At 44.1% G+C, this 13,030-nt stretch overlaps 1 protein-coding gene across 7 annotated transcripts in view; it reads left to right on the forward strand.

Annotated features, from left to right (window-relative positions):
- The window catches only part of LOC139170349 (polypeptide N-acetylgalactosaminyltransferase-like 6), a 306,275-nt gene that overhangs the window by 62,357 nt on the left and 230,888 nt on the right, over positions 1-13,030 (forward strand). For 6 of the 7 annotated variants that reach the window (XM_070757439.1, XM_070757437.1, XM_070757438.1 and 3 more), the window contains exon 2: positions 4,791-4,899. The exons of the other annotated variant lie outside the window; for it this stretch is intronic. The gene's annotated coding sequence lies outside the window, so the exon portion shown is untranslated. The remainder of the gene's footprint in view (positions 1-4,790; positions 4,900-13,030) is intronic. 7 annotated transcript variants of the gene reach the window in all.

A 13,030-nucleotide genomic window follows, 5' to 3' on the forward strand; every position in this document is an offset into this window, starting at 1 on the left:
TATGTCTAGGGTTCTTTTTGGCGAGGTGGAGGACTCTGCATTTGTCGGTGTTGAAACTCATTTTGTTGGTATGGGCCCACTGTGATAGTCTGTCTAGGTCTTCTTGTACTCTGAGCCTGTCCTCAAGGGTGTTGGCTACCCCCGCCAGCTTGGTGTCATCTGCAAATTTTATTAGTTCCCCTTTTATTCCCTCGTCCAGGTCGTTGATGAAGATGTTAAAGAGTACAGGACCCAGGACAGAGCCCTGTGGTACTCCACTGTCTACTTTTTTCCATGTGGATTTGGTGCCGTTGAGGACAACTCGTTGGGTGCGGTTGGTCAGCCAACTGTTTATCCATCTACATGTGTAGTAATCTACTCCATTTTTTTCTAGTTTGTGGATTAGGAGATTGTGGTCGACTTTATCGAAAGCCTTATTGAAGTCCAAGTATATGAGGTCCACTGAGTTGCGTTGGTCAACTGACTTGGTTATGGTGTTGAAAAATGATATGAGATTGGTTTGGCATGATTTGTTTCTGATGAATCCGTGCTGGCTATTGGATATGATCTTGTTTGTTTCTAGTTAGTGGGTAAGTTGTTTTTTTTATTATTTTCTCCAGTATTTTTCCAGGTATAGAGGTCAGACTGATTGGTCTGTAGTTACCTGGGTCGGTCTTTTTGCCTTTTTTGTGGATGGGGACTACGTCAGCTCGCTTCCAGTCTTCCGGTAGGTCTCCAGTGATCCAGGATATTTGGTAGATGAGGAGGAGTGGTTCCGCTATGGTATCTGCCAATTCTTTTAGGACTTTGGGGTGAAGTCCGTCTGGCCCTGGTGTTTTGTATTTGTTGAGTTCCCTCAGGTAGTCCCTCACTGTGCTTTTGTCTATGTTGAGTTCGGTTCTGGGGCAGTTTGTTGCAGTTAAATTGCAGATTGGTTGGAGGGAGGTTCCCTTTTGTGTGAAGACTGATGCAAAGTAGGCGTTGAGTAGCTGTGCTTGGTCATTGCTGTCTGTGATTTCTCTACCCTCTTCGTTTTTTAGTGTGATGATTGTTTCTTTGATTTTCTTCTTATTGTTGATGTGTTGGAAGAATCTTTTTTTGTTGTCTTTGACTTCCGCTGCAAGGTGTTGTTCATATTGTGCCTTTGCTGTTTTTATTTTTTGTTTGCAGGAACTGGCTGTTTGCTGATATTCCGCTTTGGTTATGAGTCCTTCTTTCCATTGTTTGTACTTATCTTTTTTTCCTTTTATGTCATCTGCGAGGGCTTTGTTTAGCCATGCAGGTTTAGTTTTGGTTTTCCTGTTTTTCCTTTTCATGGGGATTGCGTTGTTTTGGGCGTCTATGATGCTGTTTTTTAGGATCGCCCAGGCTTCCTGAGTGGTTTTTCCTTCCAAGAGTTCGTTCCAGGGGCATTGCTCAAGGTTCGCTCTGAGCTTGTTAAAGTCCGCTTTTCTGAAGTCTGGGACTGTAGTGGTGTTGGGTATAGTAGCTAGTGATTGCACTATGTTGAATTTGAGGATGACATGGTCGCTCTCTCCCAGTTTCCCTTCTTCTTCTGTTCCCTCTATTGTTTCTTCTCTGTTTGTTAGTATTAGGTCTAATATAGCATTCCCTCTGGTTCCTGTTTCAACTTTTTGGGTTAGAAAGTTGTCATCTAGACTGGAAAGAAATTTGGCAGACTTTCCACTTGGTGCTGAGTTAGTTTTCCAGTTGATGTCTGGGTAGTTGAAGTCCCCCATTATTGTCATGCTGTGTTTGTTGCATATGTCTGTTAGTTGGCATGTGAAGAGGTCGTCCATTGTGTCTGTTTGATTGGGTGGTCTGTAGTATACTCCAATTGTGGTGTTGCTCTTTTTTCTTTTATGTTGACCCATATGATTTCTAGGGGGTTATCATCTTTGGTTGGATGTAGTTCTGTGGCAGTGTAGTGGTCTTTGATGTATAGTGCAACACCTCCTCCTTTCTTGTTTGACCTGTTCTTCTTGAAGAGGTTGTAACCCATTATCTGTGTGTTCCAGGCGTGTGTTTCGTCCCACCAGGTTTCTGTGATTCCAATTAGATCATATTGGCCCTCGTGTATTAATAATTCCAGTTCATCCTGTTTGTTTCCCAAGCTTTGTGCGTTTGTGTACAAGCATTTTAGATGTTTGTGTTTGTTTGCAGGTAGAAATTTTTTATTCTCAGGTTTGTTTGTAGGCTTGTCCCGTTGTTTTGTTCAGTGTTTTGTTGTATAGTTTGGTCACCCTCCCCTCTCAGAGCTAGTTTAAAGCCCTCCTGATGAGTTGGGCTAGTTGGTTGCCTAGGAGGTTCTTCCCCGCTCTAGTGAGGTGTAGCCCGTCGCTTGCTAGAAGCCCTTCTTGGAGATAGTGCAGGCCATGGTCGAGGAAGCCAAAGTTCTTATGGCGACACCATCCTTTAAGCCAGTGATTTATCTGTGGGATTTTGCGTTCTCTGGCAGGGTGTCGTCCTCTAATGGGGAGGATGGAAGAAAAAACAACCTGAGCACCTGTTTTTCTCATTGTGTTGCCCAAGTGGTCATAGTCTTTCATAATTTGGTTCATGTCTTTCCCTGTGTCGTTGATTCCCGCATGAATCACCAATAGTGGGTAGTAGTCCGTGGGTTTGAGTATTTTGGTGAGGTTTTCAGTTATGTCAGAGATTTTAGCTCCAGGGAGGCAGCACACCTCTCTAGATTGGTTGTCTGGTCTGCAGATGGGAGGCTCAGTTCCCCTGAGGATTGAGTCTCCAATTACCAGTACTCTCCTTTTCTTTTTGGCTGGCTTGGGGTGAGGGAGGTTAGCTCCTGTTGTCTAGGCCAAAAAGTACGGCGTTATGGCGTTTTTGTTGTCGTTCCATGGCATCTTGCACCAGGGTGGAGATGTCAGTAGTAGGGTTTGGAGATAGAGGTTTTGGAGGTCTGGACTGGGTGTTGAGAGGTGGTGGCGGGGTGGCGCAAGGCACTTGTTTTGGAGTTTTAGCATTTATCAGTTCTTGGATGGTTTTTTCAATGGCGGTGATCCGCGGTTCCATGCTTTCAGTGTATGATTGTTGGGATTTAGAGACTGCAATGAAGATTACATCAGATAAATTGTCAAAGGGGTTTGGTTTGGGAGTACAGGATGGGCAGAAGTAGTAGAATGAGGGATTGTCTTGGAGAAAAGTGGCGACATGTTTATTGATGCTGAGGCAGGTGTGATGAGCAGATTTTTTGCAGGAATGGCATTTTGTGAGTCCTCCTTGTGTATTTATGTTGATGTTGCATATAACACAGATCTTATCAGAAACAGTCATTTGGGTTACTTAGGGTTTTTTCCTGCACGGCATGGTCATGGGGGTGAGGTTTGGAAATCTTTTTTGTGAGTGCCGGGTGGATTGGATTCTGGGCATCTTGCGCTGTCGCTTGAACTCCAACGATAGTAGAGCGCTGGGAGTGGTGTTTGGGAGCATTATTTTATTTAGTGATTTTACTTTTCTCCCCCAAAATTTTACGCCAAAATTGCATGATTACCACAAATGAATGATTGACTGTCAGGTTCTGGTAGACAAATACAGAGTCCACAGGCAGCCCTGGCTTGTAACAAGTACCTTTACTACTACTCGTCCTGCATGAACTGACAAACACTATTAATGCCAAAGTGAAAGTTTTGTCACAGCTACCTAGTCTGTGCTTCCACCATCTTTATACTACTCTCACCAAAACCCAATGGTTAATTGTCATCCAATCTCTTGGTTGGACTTGTAATCAGTAGAGGTTTCTCAGTTCTGGAAAGGTGCAGGGCTGTCTGACGTCCTGCATGCTGATAGCCAATCACAATGGCAAGCTCTCACAGCCCGGGTATCAGGTTACAGCCCGTTTGCTCTCCCAGCAGGAATGACCCCCCCCCCCCTGTTTTTAATTGAACTAGGCGTTTTTTTTTAAGTGTAGGGTGTTTTTTTTCCAATCTATTGGCCAATATATTCGCATTTTTATTATCATATTCATAGTAGCTTTGCTTGGTAAAAATAGCCTGAGCAGATATTTTATATGTTCCCAAATTATTTCCTTTTAAAAAAATATTTCTTTAGAAATTGTTACTGATCCAGTTATATTTTATTTTGGTAATATATTGTTAATTTTTGAATAAAATTTATTTGCCTTTTGTAATGCTATTTTTAAAATTGTGCTTTGGTTTATACGCTCTCTTCTTCATACTGCCTTCAGAGCATCCTGCCTCATTTATATTAGTTTCTTGAATTTTTTCCCCAAAGTTTAAATTAATGTTTGCTTAGCAGCTGCATTATATAATAAAACAGAATTAAAATGCCAATGATAAATAAATAAGTAACCTGTTTTAATTAATTAATTACTCAAATAATATATTCAGATTAAACAACTTTTACATCTAATTGAGAATACCTTTGCATCCATAATTTCTGGCTTCCTAAAACAGAAATGGAAAGCCTAAGAAAGGAGGATATAAAGAAATTTTTTGTTAACTTTCTACTTGTAGGAAATCTGTCTTGTGTTAATTTTAAATACCGGTACTTCCTGGCTTAGAACTCATAAACCTTCATCTAGGTTGAGCTTACAAACAATTTAATTTTCTTTATATCATGTAAATATTTTTTAAAAATTTTTGAACTAAGTATTGCAAAACATCAACCAATATTTTTATTTTCTGTTTTTTGGCCTACTCTGTACAGATGGGAGGGGGGTGTCATACAAAAAATCGTGTTCAGATGTAGTTTCATCCAAACTTCTGTTAGTAGTCATCCAATTTTAAGTATAAGTATAGCCCTACTACTCTAATAGTTCGATCTTTTGTTTCCAGTGTTGCTATCCAGATGTTCCTGAAGTGCTTGTAAGCAGAAGATGGAGGCATACTCTTCCGCCATTGTTTCCCTGAAATCATTTGCAAGGAAATTGCTCCCAATGTGGAGGTAACAGCTCTCAACAGAACTGCTCTCCACTAATTTATTCTCTTTTAATGTTATCTTAGCTATTGACCATTACTGTGTCCTTTAGCAATTTAATCCATAGCTTAATTGGCAGTGCTTTCTTCTTTCTGTTTTAAATCTCTTCCCAGTCAACTTCCTCTTATTACCATTTGTCATAATGTTTAGAGAAAGGGAGGAAATCATGTTCTGGCCACTTTCTTTTATCAATCATGATTTTATCATCAATCATGATCCTTTTTCCAATCCTTTTTCTCCAGTAGAGCAATTCTAGTATTTTCACATAGGAAATAATTTTGAGCTCCTGACTGTTTTATTTTCATCTATTGTACCGTTTACTGTTTCATTATATTCTTTTTCAGATGAGGCAACTAAACTAGAAACGGTATTCCAAGTACAAGTTCATCATAGCAGTTTTATTTTCAATCCCTTATCTAATGACCCCACTATCTCTATGAGAGACAGAAAATCAACAGATGCAATTCTCATTGTCACAGCATTACTGGAGCTGTTTAAAGTATTTTAGACCAGACTGAGAAATATCTCTGAAAAAGTTGACAATTCTAAAAAATGAGCCAAGGAAGTTGGTAGCCTTAAATGAAGTATACCTTTGACCATTCTGCCAAGTTCCTCTTAATTATTAGGACAGAGAAAGGAATTGCCTGTTTGCTATTCTTTCTGTAAATGTCTCTATACTTTAAATGAAGATAAAAAAGACACACAGGAAATAATTACAATAGAGAATTTGTTTATAAACTATCACTAGGGGAACCATAATACTGTCCTTTATCATTGCTTGTCAAGCCACTGACAACCTATAAAGCCCCTGTTCCTGCATATCATTTTACTTGTCTGTTTCACTGCCAATTCCTACTTGGCAGATCCATGGCACATATCTACTCTATGATTGATTACCTTGTTTAGTAAATGGAATGAAGAAAAGAATGATTTTTTAAAAAAATAATTTAAATTAAGACCCAACTCCCCATTTTTATCAAAATTTATACTGGTGTCTATACTTCACATATACCATTATTACACAAGAAAAGAATAAACCATTTTTTTCCTCTCAGTCCATTCCATTCTGTCTAAAATTGGAATTTATGCAATATCTTACTATATAAAAAAGTATCTGAGATGAATGTTCCAAGGTCACAGCAAGTATTCCAGAACAAGATCCAATGATAATAAATTACCACGATTCATGCATCCTAATTATATTATAGTTATTTTATGTACTGGACTTACTCATTAAAATATAACACAGTTTTATAGAAATTATCTAAATTTCTATTTTGAATGATACTATTTTATTTGCGTGCAATAGGTATATTATTTGCATACAGTGATACTGACTAGTTTATTTGCATGCAATAGGTTGTTATGACAAATAATTTTTGTAATTGTAAACCTATTAGTATAAGTCCTGGAATTATTTAAGGGAAATTAATTATTTATTCTTCTTAAGTAATTCCAGGAATTATACTAGCAGGTTTGCCCTTCATGGATTACTGCTTTGTCATAGTGAAGGGGATTGCATAGCTCAATGAAGCTATAAACTGTGCCATGTACGGCCACCTAAGGTGGACAGGTCACAGCAGAAAGCTCTGACAAAATGTGATCCACTGGAGAAACAAATGGCAACACACTTCAGTATCTTTGAAATAAAAACCCCATGGACATTACCAAAAGGCAGACACTGGAAGATGAGCTCCATAGATTGGAAGATGTCCAATATGCTACTGGTGAAGAACAGAGGGCTGGTACTAGTAGCACCAGAAAGAGTGAATGTCTGGGCCAAAGTTGAAAGAACATTCAGCTGTGGATATATCTGGGAGCAAAAGGAAAGTCTGATGCTGTAAAGATCTTTTCTTTACAGGGAACCTGGAATTTAAGATCCATAAATCAAGGCAAGGTGGATGTGGTCAAACAAGGTTGACCACATCCAGGTTGGACATCAACATCTTAGGAATCAGTGAACTAAAATGGACAGGAATGGGGAATGGGTGAATTTAATTCAATTATATTACTGTGGGCAAGAATCCCTCTATAGAAATGGAGTAGCCTTCATATCAATAAAAGAGTATGAAGATATTGGCAAATAGACTCGAAAATACCTTACCAAAAATAATTGAAGAGGATCCATATGGGTTCATGAAGGGTAGGAAGATAAGCGAACCAATTAGAAATGTAATAAATGTGATACACCATGCTACTGTTACTAAAAGGAAATTGGGAATTTTGAAATTAGCTGTCTATAAAGCTTTTGATAAAGTTAACCGTAGCTATTTATATAAATTATGTAAGGAATTAAATATGGGGGACAAATTTTGCGGAATTATAAAAGAGATTTATAAAGGGAATGAAGCATATATAAGAGTGAACGGACAAAGAACGCAGAGAATTAAAATTCAAAATGGTACCAAGCAGGGATGCCCTTTATCTCCAATGTTATTTGTAATAGCAATAGAGACATTAACTAATAAGATAATACAAGATAATACAGTAATACCTCATCTTACGAAATTAATTGGTGCCTGGAGGAGGTTCATAAGGTGAAAAGTTTGTAAGATGAAACATTGTTTCCCATAGGAATCAATGGAAAAGCAATTAATGTGTGCAAACCCAAAACTCAGAAACCCGGAAGCTGGCCACCACCACCGAAGGAGGCTTCAGCCTCCCGATCGTCCCCGCCCATTTGCCATGCATGTCATCCTGGGTGAAGCACTGGAGGGAGGGAGTCAGGAAGGTCCTCCTGCTCCACCCCCCCAGCTGAAAACACAACGGAGGTCTGCGGCTGCCAGTGGCTTGAGCCTCCCTTTGCTCCATGCTGCTTCACCCTGCCTGTTGTCCTGGGCGAAGCATTGGGGGGGAGGGAGTTAGGAAGGTCCTCCTGCTCCCCCCCCAACCAAAAACACAAAGGAGGTCTGCCGCCACCTGCGGAGCAATGGGAAGCTGAAGCCGGCGGCGGTTTGAGCCTCCCTTTGCTCCATGCTGCTTCACCCTGCCTGTTGTCCTGGGCGAAGCATTGGGGGGGAGGGAGTTAGGAAGGTCCTCCTGCTCCCCCCCCAACCAAAAACACAAAGGAGGTCTGCCGCCACCTGCGGAGCAATGGGAAGCTGAAGCCGGCGGCGGTTTGAGCCTCCCTTTGCTCCACACTGCTTTGCCCTGCCTATTGTCCTGGGCGAAGTGCTGGGGGGAGGGAGTTAGGAAGGTCCTCCTGCTCCCCCCCAGCCAAAAACACAAAGGTGGTGTGCCGCCGCCCGCTTGAGCCAGGATGACAGGCAGGGCGAAGCGTCGTGGAGCAATGAGAAGCTGAAGCCACCGGCGGTTTGAGCCTCCCTTTGCCCCACGCTGCTTCACCCTGCCTGCTGTCCTGGGCGAAGCGTTGGGGGGAGGGAGTTAGGAAGATCCTCCTGCTCCCCCCCAGCTGAAAACACAAAGGCGGTCTGCCGCCTCCAGCTTGAGCCAGGATGACAGGCAGGGTGAAGTGGCGTGGAGCAATGGAAAGCTGAAGCCGCCGGCGGTTTGAGCCTCCCTTTGCTCCACACCGCTTCACCCTGCCTGTTGTCCTGGGCCAAGTGCTGGGAGGAGGGAGTTAGGAAGGTTCTCCTGCTCCCCGCCAGCCAAACACACAAAGGCGGTCTGCCGCCACCCGCGGAGCAATGGGAATCTGAAGCTGCTGACGGTTTGAGCCTCCCTTTGCTCCATGCCGCTTCACCCTGCCTGTTGTCCTGGGCGAAGTGCTGGGGGGAGGGAGTTAGGAAGGTTCTCCTGCTCCCCCCCCAGCCAAAAACACAAAGGCGGTCTGCCGCCACCCGCTTGAGCCAGGATGACAGGCAGGGCGAAGCGGCGTGGAGCAATGGGAAGCTGAAGCCACCATTGGTTTGAGATTATTTTTTATATTAATTAATAGTGTTTCTAGAGCTGTAATAAAAATTAAGGGTGCTAAGGGGCACCCTTGTCTTACACCTTTCTTTATTTCTATTTCCTCCGTCAATTCTCTATTAACTATCACCCTGGCTTTTTGATGGCTGTATATTGCACAAATTAAACCTGTTAATTTATCACCAAAGTTCATTTTTGTAAATTGTAAAATAAGGTATTTCCAAATTACTTTATCAAAGGCTTTCTCCGCATCTACAAATATTAAGGCTACTTGTTTTTCCACGTTTAAGTCGTAATATTCAATTGTATTTAGTATGGTTCTAGTGTTATTTCTAATCTGTCTATGGGGTAGAAAACCCCTTTGGTCTGTATGAATAATTTGATTTAATACCGGTTTTAATCTTTCTGCTATGATTGCAGCTAGAATTTTATAATCCGTATTCAGGAGAGTAATTGGTCTGTAGTTTTGGATTAGGTGCTTATCTACTTCATTTTTAGGTATTAGACTTATATAAGTGTGCTTCCAGGATTCTGGCAGCTTTCCTCCCTTCATAATATCATTAAATAAGTTTAACATAGTTGATTCTAAAATATCTTGTAAGGCCTTATATAATTCAAATGGAATTCCATCTGGCCCCGGAGATTTATTGTATTTATTGTATTTATTTATTTATTTATTTTTTAATTTTTTTTATTTATTTATTTATTAGATTTGTATGCCGCCCCTCTCTGAAGACTCGGGGCGGCTAACAACAATCAAAAAAGACAATTTAAACAAATCTAATATTAAAAGACAATCTAAAAAAACCCAATTTAAAGAACCACTCATACATACAAGCGTACCATGTATAAATTCTATAAGCCTAGGGGGAAGGCTGACGACAGAGGTGGGTTTTAAGGAGCTTGGGAAAGGCAAGGAGGGTGGGGGCAACTCTGATATATGGGGGGAGCTGGTTCCAGAGGGTCGGGGCCGCCAGAGAGAAGGGACCCAGAGAAGACCAACTCTGTGGGACCTAACCGGTCGCTGGGATTCATGCGGCAGAAGGCAGTCCCGGAGATATTCTGGTCCGATGCCATGAAGGGCTTTATAGGTCATAGCCAACACTTTGAATTGTGACCGGAAATTGATCGGCAACCAATGCAGACTACGGAGTGTTGGTGTAACATGGGCATACCTTGGGAGGCCCATGATTGCTCTCGCAGCTGCATTCTGCACGATCTGAAGTTTCCGAACACTTTTCAAAGGTATCCCCATGTAGACTCGGGGTGGCTCACAGCAGTAACAGTAAATAATAAATAAATAAATAAATAAATAAATAAATAATGTAAACAAATCTAATATTTAAGTTTAAGTTAATTTAAAACCCCAATTTAAAAAACCAATCATACATACTAGCATACCATGCATAAATTTTATAAGCCTAGGGGGAGGGAAAGTATCAATTCCCCCATGCCTGACAACAGAGGTGGGTTTTAAGGAGCTTACGAAAGGCTAGGAGGGTGGGGGCAACTCTGATATCTGGGGGGAGTTGGTTCCAAAGGGTCGGGGCCGCCACAGAGCAGGCTCTTCCCCTGGGTCCCGCCAAACGACATTGTTTAGTTGACGGAACCCGGAGAAGGCCAACTCTGTGGGACCTAACTGGTCGCTGGGATTCATGCGGCAGAAGGCGGTCCCGGAGATATCCTGGTCCGGTGCCATGAAGGGCTTTATAGGTCATAACCAACACTTTGAATTGTGACCGGAAACTGATCGGCAACCAATGCAGACTGCGGAGTGTTGGTGTGACATGGGCATATTTAGGAGCGCCCATGATAGCTCTTGCAGCTGCATTCTGCACGATCTGAAGTTTCCGAACACTTTTCAAAGGTAGCCCCATGTAGAGAGCATTACAGTAGTCGAACCTCGAGGTGATGAGGGCATGAGTGACTGTGAGCAGTGAGTCCCGGTCTAGATAGGGCCGCAACTGGTGCACCAGGCGAACCTGGGCAAACGCCCCCCTCGCCACAGCTGAAAGATGGTTCTCTAATGTGAGCTGTGGATCGAGGAGGACACCCAAGTTGCGAACCCTCTCTGAGAACACCCCCCAGGGTTATGGACAGACAGATGGAATTGTCCTTGAGAGGCAGAACCCACAGCCACTCCGTCTTATCCGGGTTGAGTTTGAGTCTGTTGACACCCATCCAGACCCCAACAGCCTCCAGGCACCGGCACATCACTTCCACTGCTTCATTGACTGGACATGAGGTGGAGATGTACAGCTGGGTATCATCAGTGTACTGATGATACCTCACCCCATGCGCTTGGATGATCTCACCCAGCAGTTTCATATAGATATTAAATAGCAGTGGGGAGAGGACTGACCCCTGAGGCACTCCACAAGGGAGTAACCTCAAGGTTGACCTCTGACCCCCCCACTAACATCGACTGCGACCGACCAAAGAGGTAGGAGGAGAACCACTGGAGAACAGTGCCTCCCACTCCCAACCCCTCCAGCCGGCACAGAAGGTTACCATGGTCGATGGTATCGAAAGCCGCTGAGAGGTCAAGAAGCACCAGGACAGAGGACAGGCCCCTGTCCCGGGCCCGCCAGAGATCATCCATCAACGCGACCAAAGCAGTTTCCATGCTGTAGCCGGGCCTGAATTCAGACTGCTGGGGACCTAGATAATCGGCTTCTTCCAAGGACCGCTGGAGTTGCAGCGCCACCACCTTCTCGACAACCTTCCCCATAAAGGGAAGGTTGGAGACTGGACGGTAGTTATTAAGCACAGCTGGGTCCAGGGAAGGCTTCTTGAGGAGAGGGCGCACAAGTGCTTCCTTATAAGGAGCCAGAAAAGACCCCCTCCCCAAGGAGGTGTTGATAATCTCCTGGGCCCAGCTCCGTGTCACCTCCCGACTGGCTGAAACCAGCCAGGAGGACACGGATCCAGTAAGCAGGTGGCAGAACTCACAGCTCCAATGGCCTTGTCCACTTCATCAGGTGTCACCAGATCAAACTCTTCCCAGACAGGTGGACAAGTACGTGCCCCAGTCAACTCGACTGACTCGTTGTCAGTTGACTCTGTTATCCAATTGGAGTCGAGGTCAACCCGGATCCGAGCAATTTTATCAGTGAAAAATGTGTTAAAATCCTCGGCATTACTCTGCAAGGGCTCCCCAACTCCCCCCTGGTTAAGAAGGGAGCGGGTCACCCTAAACAGAGCGGCTGGGCGGGATTCCTCTGATGCAATCAAGGCGGCATGATATGCGCATCTGGCCGCCTTGAGCGCCACTTTGTAAGTCTTAATAAAAGCTCTTACAAGTGTTCGATCGGATTCGGACTTACTCTTCCTCCATCGCTTCTCTAGACGTCTCTTCTGGCGTTTCAACTCCCGGAGCTCCTCGTCGAACCCTGGAGGTCTATGGGGTCTAGTGCCATGGAGAGGTCGCAACGGCGCAATTCGGTCCAGAGCCTCTGCTGCAGCCTTGTTACAGGCCTCAGCCAGAGACTCCGCCGAGCTGTGGACAAGTGTATCTGGAATAACCCCAAGCGCCTTCTGAAAACTTTCTGGATCCATCAGGCATCTGGGGTAGAACAACCTAATTTGTTCCACCTCCCTGCGGGGAAGGATTGGAGCCAGGAAGTCGAGCCACAGTAGAAAATGATCCGACCATGACAAAGGCAACACTTATAAGCCCCTTAGTCTCAGACCATTACTCAGCTGCTCAGAGAGGAATACCATGTTGGGTGCATGCCCTCCCACATGAGTCGGACCCTGTACTACTTGGGTCAGGTCCATGGCTGTCATGGTGGCCATGAACTCCTGTGCCAGTCCAGAGGCTTCGCCGAGTGACAGCAGGCTGAAGTCCCCCAAGACAATAAGTCTGGGGAACTCCACCGCCAACCCGGCTGCCTCCTCGAGTAGCACAGGCAGTGCTTGTGACACGCAGCTGGGAGGCAGGTATGTGAGAAACAAGCCCACCTGAACCCCAAAGTCCAACTTCACCAGGAGGGACTCGCAACCCGCAATCTCTGGAGCAACGAGTCTACGTAGGCCAAGGCTCTCCCTGGCTATAATAGCCACTCCCCCCCCTTCCCTGGGGTCGAGGCTGATGCCATATCTGAAACCCGGCTGGGCAAATTTCAGAGAGAGGAACTCCTCCCTCCGGGCCCAGCCAGGTTTCAGTCACACATGCCAGGTCGGCCTCCACATCCAGGATCAAATCCCGGATGAGGAGAGCTTTATT

The sequence above is a fragment of the Erythrolamprus reginae genome, chromosome 7 (genome assembly GCF_031021105.1).
Source record: "Erythrolamprus reginae isolate rEryReg1 chromosome 7, rEryReg1.hap1, whole genome shotgun sequence".
NCBI classification, from domain to species: domain Eukaryota; kingdom Metazoa; phylum Chordata; class Lepidosauria; order Squamata; family Dipsadidae; genus Erythrolamprus; species Erythrolamprus reginae.